We start from the raw sequence: 7,892 nt of genomic DNA on the forward strand, positions 1-7,892 counted from the left end.
TCAGCTTACAATTTATGCACTCCGTTTTTGAATTTTTACAAAAATAAAAAGCCAGGCTGGCCATTTGTCAGACCCTGTACAAAGAATCTTTACACAGAGTAGAAAGTGTACCAGGGATCCAACAGGGTTCTTCTAATCATACTCTTCCAAGAGCTTGAGATTCTAGGATGTGAATTTTCCAAGATGCTATGAGTCTCTGAGTCAGTTCGCAGGACTTCAGAAGCCCCCAAATCTACAACAGCAGCTAACCTCTAGAGAGCTCTTAGTCTGTGCCGACTGCGCTAAGCACCTTACAGGCATGAACTCTCAGCAGCTCTGAGGTGGACAGCACTATACAACCCTCAGAGAGGCGAAATCATGTGTCCACGGTCGCAGACATGAGAAGTGGTAAGGCCAGGACCGGAACTCGAGCACCGTGGCTCCACAGCCCACCTGCCCAGCAGCGGTGAGATACTGATACCAAGCTCTGCCGATTCCCAGGCAAAGCTTCAAAGTGTCCAAAATGATCCGTTTTGCACTGTTGAGCCTTGAGTTTGCCGGGAGGACCCCGAGGGAAGGGGGTGCTGCAGGGACAGGCAGCAGCTCTGACGTGGGACACGTGAGCACACGCAGGCCAACACGCGCGCACACGCTGACGTTACCGCACTGTGGCGTGTTAAGTCCTGCTCGGCTTGCGCCCAGGCCAACTGCTGCGGGCACTGGAGCCCATCGGGAACCAGGGAATTCTCCACTGTGGGCTCCCGCCCCCAGCCAGCAGAAGGATAAATGCCTCTTTCCTGCCATCTCAGGTGGCCTCGCAGGGGCCGCCCAATCTCAGGAATGGAAAGGGAGAGAGATTTCTCTCTTTTGCAAACTCCAAACTAGGAAATGCTGAGGCATCGCTCCTTTCAGGAGGAGGTGGATTTTAGAAGATAATTTGTTAATTACCGGGCAGTGGTGGAATATCAGGCACTGTGATCAGCCGAGGGGGGACAAGAGATATCTTATCCTCCTAATCTGACCCCTCTCTTCAATTCTTGCTCCACAGCCACAGACAGATCTGCCTTGCCAAGGCACTCTGATTTAATTAACCTCCTTCAGCAGTCCTCCTGTGTTTATAAATTAGAGCCATGCTCCTGTAATAACTTTCCAAAGTGCTGCTGTTTTAAATAAATATATGGAAATATTTTCAGATGCAATCAAATATCTGGGATTTGCTTCAAAATAATCTGGTAGAGGAAGAGATGGTGGCGGTACAGAGGAAATGTAACTGAAGTTATGGGTGATGGGTTCTCTGCACTATTCTGCTTACATTTGCTCATGTCCATAATTTCCCATTAATAAAACATTACATAAATTACATTGTTTTAAAAGGCCATGCTCCCTGGCCTGGCACGCAGGGACTTCAGTCATCTGTCCCCATTCCACCCCTCAGACCATGACTCCAGGTGTTCTGCATCCAGCTCACAGGTTCCTGCATGCATCTGCTGTTTTCTTTTCACTGCCGTGCTTCTGCATTTGATATTTTCCCTCCTTGAAATGCCTTTCCCACTTTTCTTTCCTTATTTAACTCCCATTCAGCTTTCAGAACTGACGTTCACTGCCAGCTCCTCCAAGAAGCCTTCATTGAATCTATAACCGACAAGGTATTGTCACTTCTCTGGGCCCCCGAGCCAGCCTGAGTTTGTCTGTATGTTACTGCCTGCCTCAAGGTATTAAACCACCAACTTATGGGCCTGCCTCCACCCACTGTGAGTCTTTGGGGACAGGGGAGTGGGGATTGACAAAACACAAGTGCTCATTAGCTCAGAAGCTGTGTGACTTAGAGGAAGTAGCTTAACTTTTCTGAGTCTCTATTTGTCTCCACGCTGAAAACAGCAATGACAACAACAGCAAAGAGACGCGGTAGAGGGTCACGAGGCTAATGGGCGGCTGTGCAGAGTAGCAGGGCAGGTGTATGTGAAAGGGTCTAACCTGGCAGTGTGCACACGGGGGAGCTGGGGAGCTGAGCATTCTCTTCTCCCCATCTAAAGCCCATGCCCACAAATGGCTCTCTGTCGTGTGCACCCTGACCAAGGACACCATCGCAAATTGGCTACGTGACTTTAGGCGAACAATTCAAAATCTACGATTCTGTCTGTAAATTGGGATCAAAAATTCTTTAAGGAAGACTTCGGGGAAGTCCTGAGGACCCTTTCGGTTGTACAGCTGTGGGCACCTGCTGACTTCCTGGCAACAGAGATGGGGGTGTGAGCGAGTGTTGGGAGAGGGTCTAACCGATGAGGCTTGCGTCCCTCGGAGGGCAGCTCACAGTCAGCCATCAGGTTCAGGGCTGATCCCAAACTGCCTCCCGGGGACGTGGGGGCAATTCACTGGCCTTCAAGACTGATCAACCCACATAAAAACAGGAACATCGTCCTGAACTGAGATAGGCAACGTGAGCAGAGGAAAGTCAGAGATCTGGGGAGTGATCCTGCCTTCCCCACCTGCAGCGTGGCCTCCCTGGTGAGGCCTCAGCGCTACCCTGTCTGGATCAATGACCCCCAAAGACCCTCCCACTCTGGACTCTGTCTATGACTGGACTGGAGTTAATACTCAGTCCCGCTAAGCAGCAGCTCTCATCTGTAAGTTAGAATTGAAGACTCACCCATTCACTCAACAGGTGTGCAGTGAGCTGCTTTCCTGTGCCAGGCACTGTGTGGACACAGGTGCCAGAGCCCTGAGCAGGACAGACCCACGGCTCCTATCTCAGCAGGAGGAACAACGTCCAACAGAGATCACTCGAAGAATGAATAATTATAACTGTGATCAGTCTTAGCAAGGAACACTTCAGGGTGCTGTGGGGTGATGCCCGCCCCGGGAAGAAGAGTGAAGAGCCGGCGGGTTGATGACAGTGTGCACAATCCACGAGGCCCTGTGCACTGCACGCACTGCCGTACACGCGTGACCTCGTTTAATCCTCACGTCAGTTCTCTGAGGAAAGAACTCTGATGATCCTCACTTTTCAAAGGAGGAGACTGAGGTTTTCCCAAGATGTTAAGGCTCAGGTCAAACAACTAACACCATCCAGGATTTGGATCCACACCTTTCTTGTAAACCTCTGTTACAAAGTGAGCACAGTACCACTGGTCTCAGAAATACGAGTATTGGGGCTCTGAGCTACCTCAGTTTGCGCTGGGGAACCAGAGGTCATGCCCATCTCCCACCAAAAGGAACCCAAAAGGCAGGGCCTATCTAGGGGGGGACAGGAAGGTGCCCACCTGTATCAACCCACCAATCCCCATGCATGTACTGTCTTTCTCTAAGGCTTAGCACCTGTTCCACCGCCTCTCTCTCCTGCCCTTACCTGGCCAGTGGAGAACATCCAGTCCAAGGTGAGTGCAGTCATACCAGCATTGCAGCCCAACTCACAAGGACAGGTGCAGAGGGGGCTTGGCAGCCCCTGTCCATAGGGGCTTAGGAATTAGACTATAAGGGCCAGGGTATCAGAGGGGAGCTCCAGAGACCCTAACTCACTCCAATTCCTTCCCATTTTACAGATGAGGAAACCGAGGCTCAAGGAGCTATCAGCAGAAGGGGGACTTGCCATTTCACCCCATCAGGCTCCTGTACATTCTGGATGCAGCATCTCCTTGCAAGAAGTCTAACGCACATCATGGAGGGCCTGGAGGAAGACCCATGCTGGCTCCTTCCTGGGACATAGGATGTTGAGCCCCTCAAACTCCTCCTCTGCCAAACGGGGACAATCATTCCTTCTCCATCTACCCAACAGGGTTGTCAAGGTGAATCAATTCTAACAATTTTAACACTCATCCAACCACCTTTATTGTACATGTAGAGAAATAGGCCCAGAGAGGTATGAAACTGTCCAAGGTCACACAGCCTATGAGTCACAGAGATATGACTAATGAAATCCTCTGTTCACCCGGCCACACTGCCTGGCTTTGAGAACTCAAATATTTCGAAAGACCATGCACTCAGCACGGTCTCCAGAATGCAGGGAGAGTCCGCTGAGCGTTGGCTGTGATAGCTGTTAGGCTCGCGCATGGAGGGGGTATTCTCCTGTCCAGCCTCCACTCCCCCCACGCCCCTAAAGCAAGGCTGGAGGGCCAGACGCGCTCACCCCCCAGTCTGTTTCTCCACCTCCCTCCTCTCCCCTGAGCCCAGGCATCAGCTCCAGACGGAGGCTGGGGACTGAGACGGCCTTTCCCAGCCCCCAGCAAACCTCCGAGAGGCTCCGCTGCCGGAGGAGGGCTGAACTCTGGCCCAGCGGCTCTGCTCCGTGTTCCACTCTGGCTCTCCTGCCTCCAAAGATATGCATCGGATTCCTGCTTCCCCCAAGACCGGGAAAAGGAGCTGCTCCCATCCCACCGCAGAGATACCTCTGGGGCTTCCCAGACGCACGGTCTTTCACAGCTCTTAGAGACCATGCACGCCCCCATTTTACAGTCAGGAAAGCTGAGGATCTAAGGAGTCTCAGGAGAGCCAGGGCTGACCTGGTTATCTGGCTCCCCTCGGGCCCTCCCTCCTCCTTACCAGGTGGCTCGGTCTGTGCCCCACCCCGGCACACACCAGAAGCCAGTGCCTCTCAGTTCCTGGCCCCGGCACTTCCCCCTAGAACTACGGAGGAAATCTCCCCACGTGCCCCTGAAGGCTCATCTCTAGAAACCCAAGCAGGGCACTCGATGCTTCCAAGACAAGAGTCCAACTTTCCCCTGTGCAAATGTGACCTTGCTCCTCCACAAGATCGAAGTCCTCACCTTGGCCACTCCTGGGCCCCAGTTGCCAGCCTCAGGCTGGCGACATCACTGGCTTCTTTCAGTGTCCCTAGGTGATCCAGGCCCAGGTGTCCCTGTCCTCCCCCTCCAAGCCTGCCCCAGCCATCTCCTGGTTCCTTCTCCACCTTCCAGAAGCCCCCAACTCCGGCCTGCTCTGGGCACAATAATGAATTAGCTTTGCAACCTCCCTCCCCCCAACGTCCCCTCCTCCAGCCATTCTTACCTGTGCCCTGCAGGTAGGGGAGGTGCCTGAGCGGGCTGCTGGGCTGGAGCCCCTCTGGAAAGGGCCAGGCTGACACGCTCTGGAGGGAGGTGCAGCGACGGGAGCAGGAAGGCGCGCAGCCCGCAGCCAGAGAGGCTGCTGAGAAAGTTGGAGTAGGTGTGTCCCAGCCCAGGAGGAGGAGGAGGAAAAAGGAGGTGGGAGAATTGAGGCGGATCATCCCCTCCTGCCAGCTCCCTGTCTCACAGAGAGGGAGGGAGGAAGCCAACTGGTCTGTGGCCCAGAATCACGGTGGGGAATCGAGTCATGGAAAGAGCTGAGAAATCAGGCCCATCTCCACTTCGCTCCTTGGTTTCGCAGAGGGATAAACTGAGGCCCTAGACAGGTAGTAATGCCCCAGGTGACACAGAGACCACCAGGGAACTGGAAAGGTCGCTTGGCTCTCTCCCCTCCTCCATGCTCCAGGTCTGAGACTGACAACCAGTCACCCCCACTCCCAGGCTCTGGAGCGTAAAAATCTGGTTCAAAACCCTGGCACTGCCACCTACTAGCTCGGTAACCTTGGGTGAAGTACTTAATCTGAGCCTCAGTTTCCTTTTTTGAAAAGATGGGGATAATAATAGCTCCTACCTTATAGGGTTGTTAGGAAGATTAAATGAGATAAAGGTTGCTAAGAAACCAGCTAAGGTCTCAGCAGAGAAAGTCCCCCATAAAAGGTAATTTTTCTCATTCTGATTGTTGTCAGCTGTGACTGCCTCCATACACGACTTCACCTCTCTCAGTCTGGGCTTCCCCATCTATGAAATGGGGGTAACGAGAATACCTACCCTGTAAGGTTGTACAGATTCACGAGACAGATCCTGTGTGAAAAGTGCAAAGCACAGCACCTGACAACTCACTGGGGCACATCTTATGGGGTGCCTCTCTGTTCCGGCTCCCCAAAGGATTCCAGTGTGCAGCCCGTGTTGAGAACCAGTGCTTTAAAGGAGGGGAGAAGAGTTACACAGGAATTAGCCCTCCTCTCCCCCACTGCCACCCTGTTTAGTTGCAGAACACATTCATTTGCTCACACGGGTGAGGCCCCATGTCCACCCTTTCCCAGGCACTGTTCTAGGAACTGGGGGCATAGAGGTAAATGAAACAATTCTTGCCCCACAGAGCCGAAAATGACTCCGCGACCATCCTGTCCAATCCTCTCCCTCCTCCCCTGGTCTTGAAGTCCCTCTGCGACATCCCTGGCAAATAAATGAGTCTTTGCTTGCACACCTCTAATTACAGGGAGCTTTTGACCTCTCCTGGCAATCCGTCTGAACTCTTAGCAATGCTGCCTGATGTTCAACTGAGCGGCGCCCCTTGCACCTGGTTAATAAACCAGAGTCCTTCACATCTTTGTTATTACTATTATTATAGTTAAGCTGTGTGATCGAAGTCAAATGACTTAAATTTGCTAAGTCTCTGTGTCCACATTTGTTAAATGGGATCACAACTGTGACTCAACAAATCTGTTTCCCCTGCCATGTGACAAATACCGAGGCCTGGCTCTGTGGCCAGGACGTGGGTGTGTAGAAGCTTAGGATGGACCTTCTGGGTAAGTGGAACCCTGAAGGTTCTGGTCTTGTTGCTTGTGTAGGTGTAGCGAGGCTCTTGGCTATTTCCTGGCTCTCAGTGAGATGTTCAGTGTGGGCTGTGCCTCCAGGGACCTGTCACCAGCGTCCGGGCTGACCGCAGGCGTCACGCAGGCTGCTGTGGTGCATTGCTCAAGGTGGCCAGAGGCCTCCCCCTGCAAGCTGCCCACCACCCCTGGATGGGACGCCTGGGAGTCGCAGCATGAGGGGAGCTGCTGTGGTCAGCTCCAGTGGGGAGACTGACCCGCCCAATTATCCACTTGGCTGATTGCCACCCAAGTCTCCAAGTCTGGTCCGATTAGGCATTAACCAGAGGGCGGGTGGCTGGGCGGCCCATGAGCCCTTTGACTAGTCATGTGCAGAGTGGCAGGCGACTCTCTTCCTTTGGGGGCCCCCATCCTGGCCCAAGGCTGGGCTCCAGCCCGTCAGTGCAGGGCCCATCTGCGGCCTGATGGAGCAGGGAGGTGGGTATCAGGACGAGGCGCAGGGCCCCAGGCTGCCGGCGTTCACCCCTCCTGTCCAGTTCCCCCACCACTCTCCTGCCCCAGGCCTGCCCCTTCTCCCTGCTGGCCTCAGGACCTTGCTAGTGGGTCTTCTGGCCTCCAGTCTCTCATGCACAGGGAAATCGGACTCCTTAGTGTCCCCCAAGCGTGCTTGGGACTTCTCATTTCTGAGCCCCTGCTCACAGCGTCCTGGACATCTGAAATTCTCTCTCTTCCTCCTGAAATTGTACCTATCCATCCTTGTACAGCTCATGTGCCGTTCCCCTCCGATAGCACCCTCTGATCATGCCCCTCACCTGAGCAAGAAGTAGTAGTAGTAATCCTAGCACTCTGGGAGGCCGAGGCGGGCGGATTGCTCGAGGTCAGGAGTTCGAAACCAGCCTGAGCAAGAGCGAGACCCCGTCTCTACTATAAATAGAAAGAAATTAATTGGCCAACTAATATATATAGAAAAAATTAGCCAGGCATGGTGGCGTATGCCGGTAGTCCCAGCTACTTGGGAGGCTGAGGCAGGAGGATTGCTTGAGCCCAGGAGTTTGAGGTTGCTGTGAGCTAGGCTGACACCACGGCACTCACTCTAGCCTGGTCAACAAAGCAAGACTCTGTCTCAAAAAAAAAAAGAAGAAGAAGAAGAAGTAGTAGTAGTAATAATAATAATAACAGCTAATCTTCATGTCAGCACTCAGCTCAGCACTCTGTGGATTATCTCCTTTTCTCTGAAACGCATTGCAATGGTTAGGCCCTGTTATCATTCTCTATTTTTCAGATGAAGAAACTGAAGCTCAGA

The 7,892-nt window shown here is 53.0% G+C and overlaps 1 protein-coding gene across 1 annotated transcript in view; it reads right to left on the reverse strand.

The window, feature by feature from the left end:
• The window catches only part of FAT2 (FAT atypical cadherin 2), an 87,687-nt gene extending 82,370 nt beyond the window's left edge, over positions 1-5,317 (reverse strand). Inside the window, exon 1 of the mRNA XM_012740882.3 lies at positions 4,981-5,317. The gene's annotated coding sequence lies outside the window, so the exon portion shown is untranslated. The remainder of the gene's footprint in view (positions 1-4,980) is intronic.
• Between the last annotated feature and the right edge of the window lie 2,575 nt (positions 5,318-7,892).

The sequence above is a fragment of the Microcebus murinus genome, chromosome 21 (genome assembly GCF_040939455.1).
Source record: "Microcebus murinus isolate Inina chromosome 21, M.murinus_Inina_mat1.0, whole genome shotgun sequence".
Lineage (NCBI taxonomy): Eukaryota > Metazoa > Chordata > Mammalia > Primates > Cheirogaleidae > Microcebus > Microcebus murinus.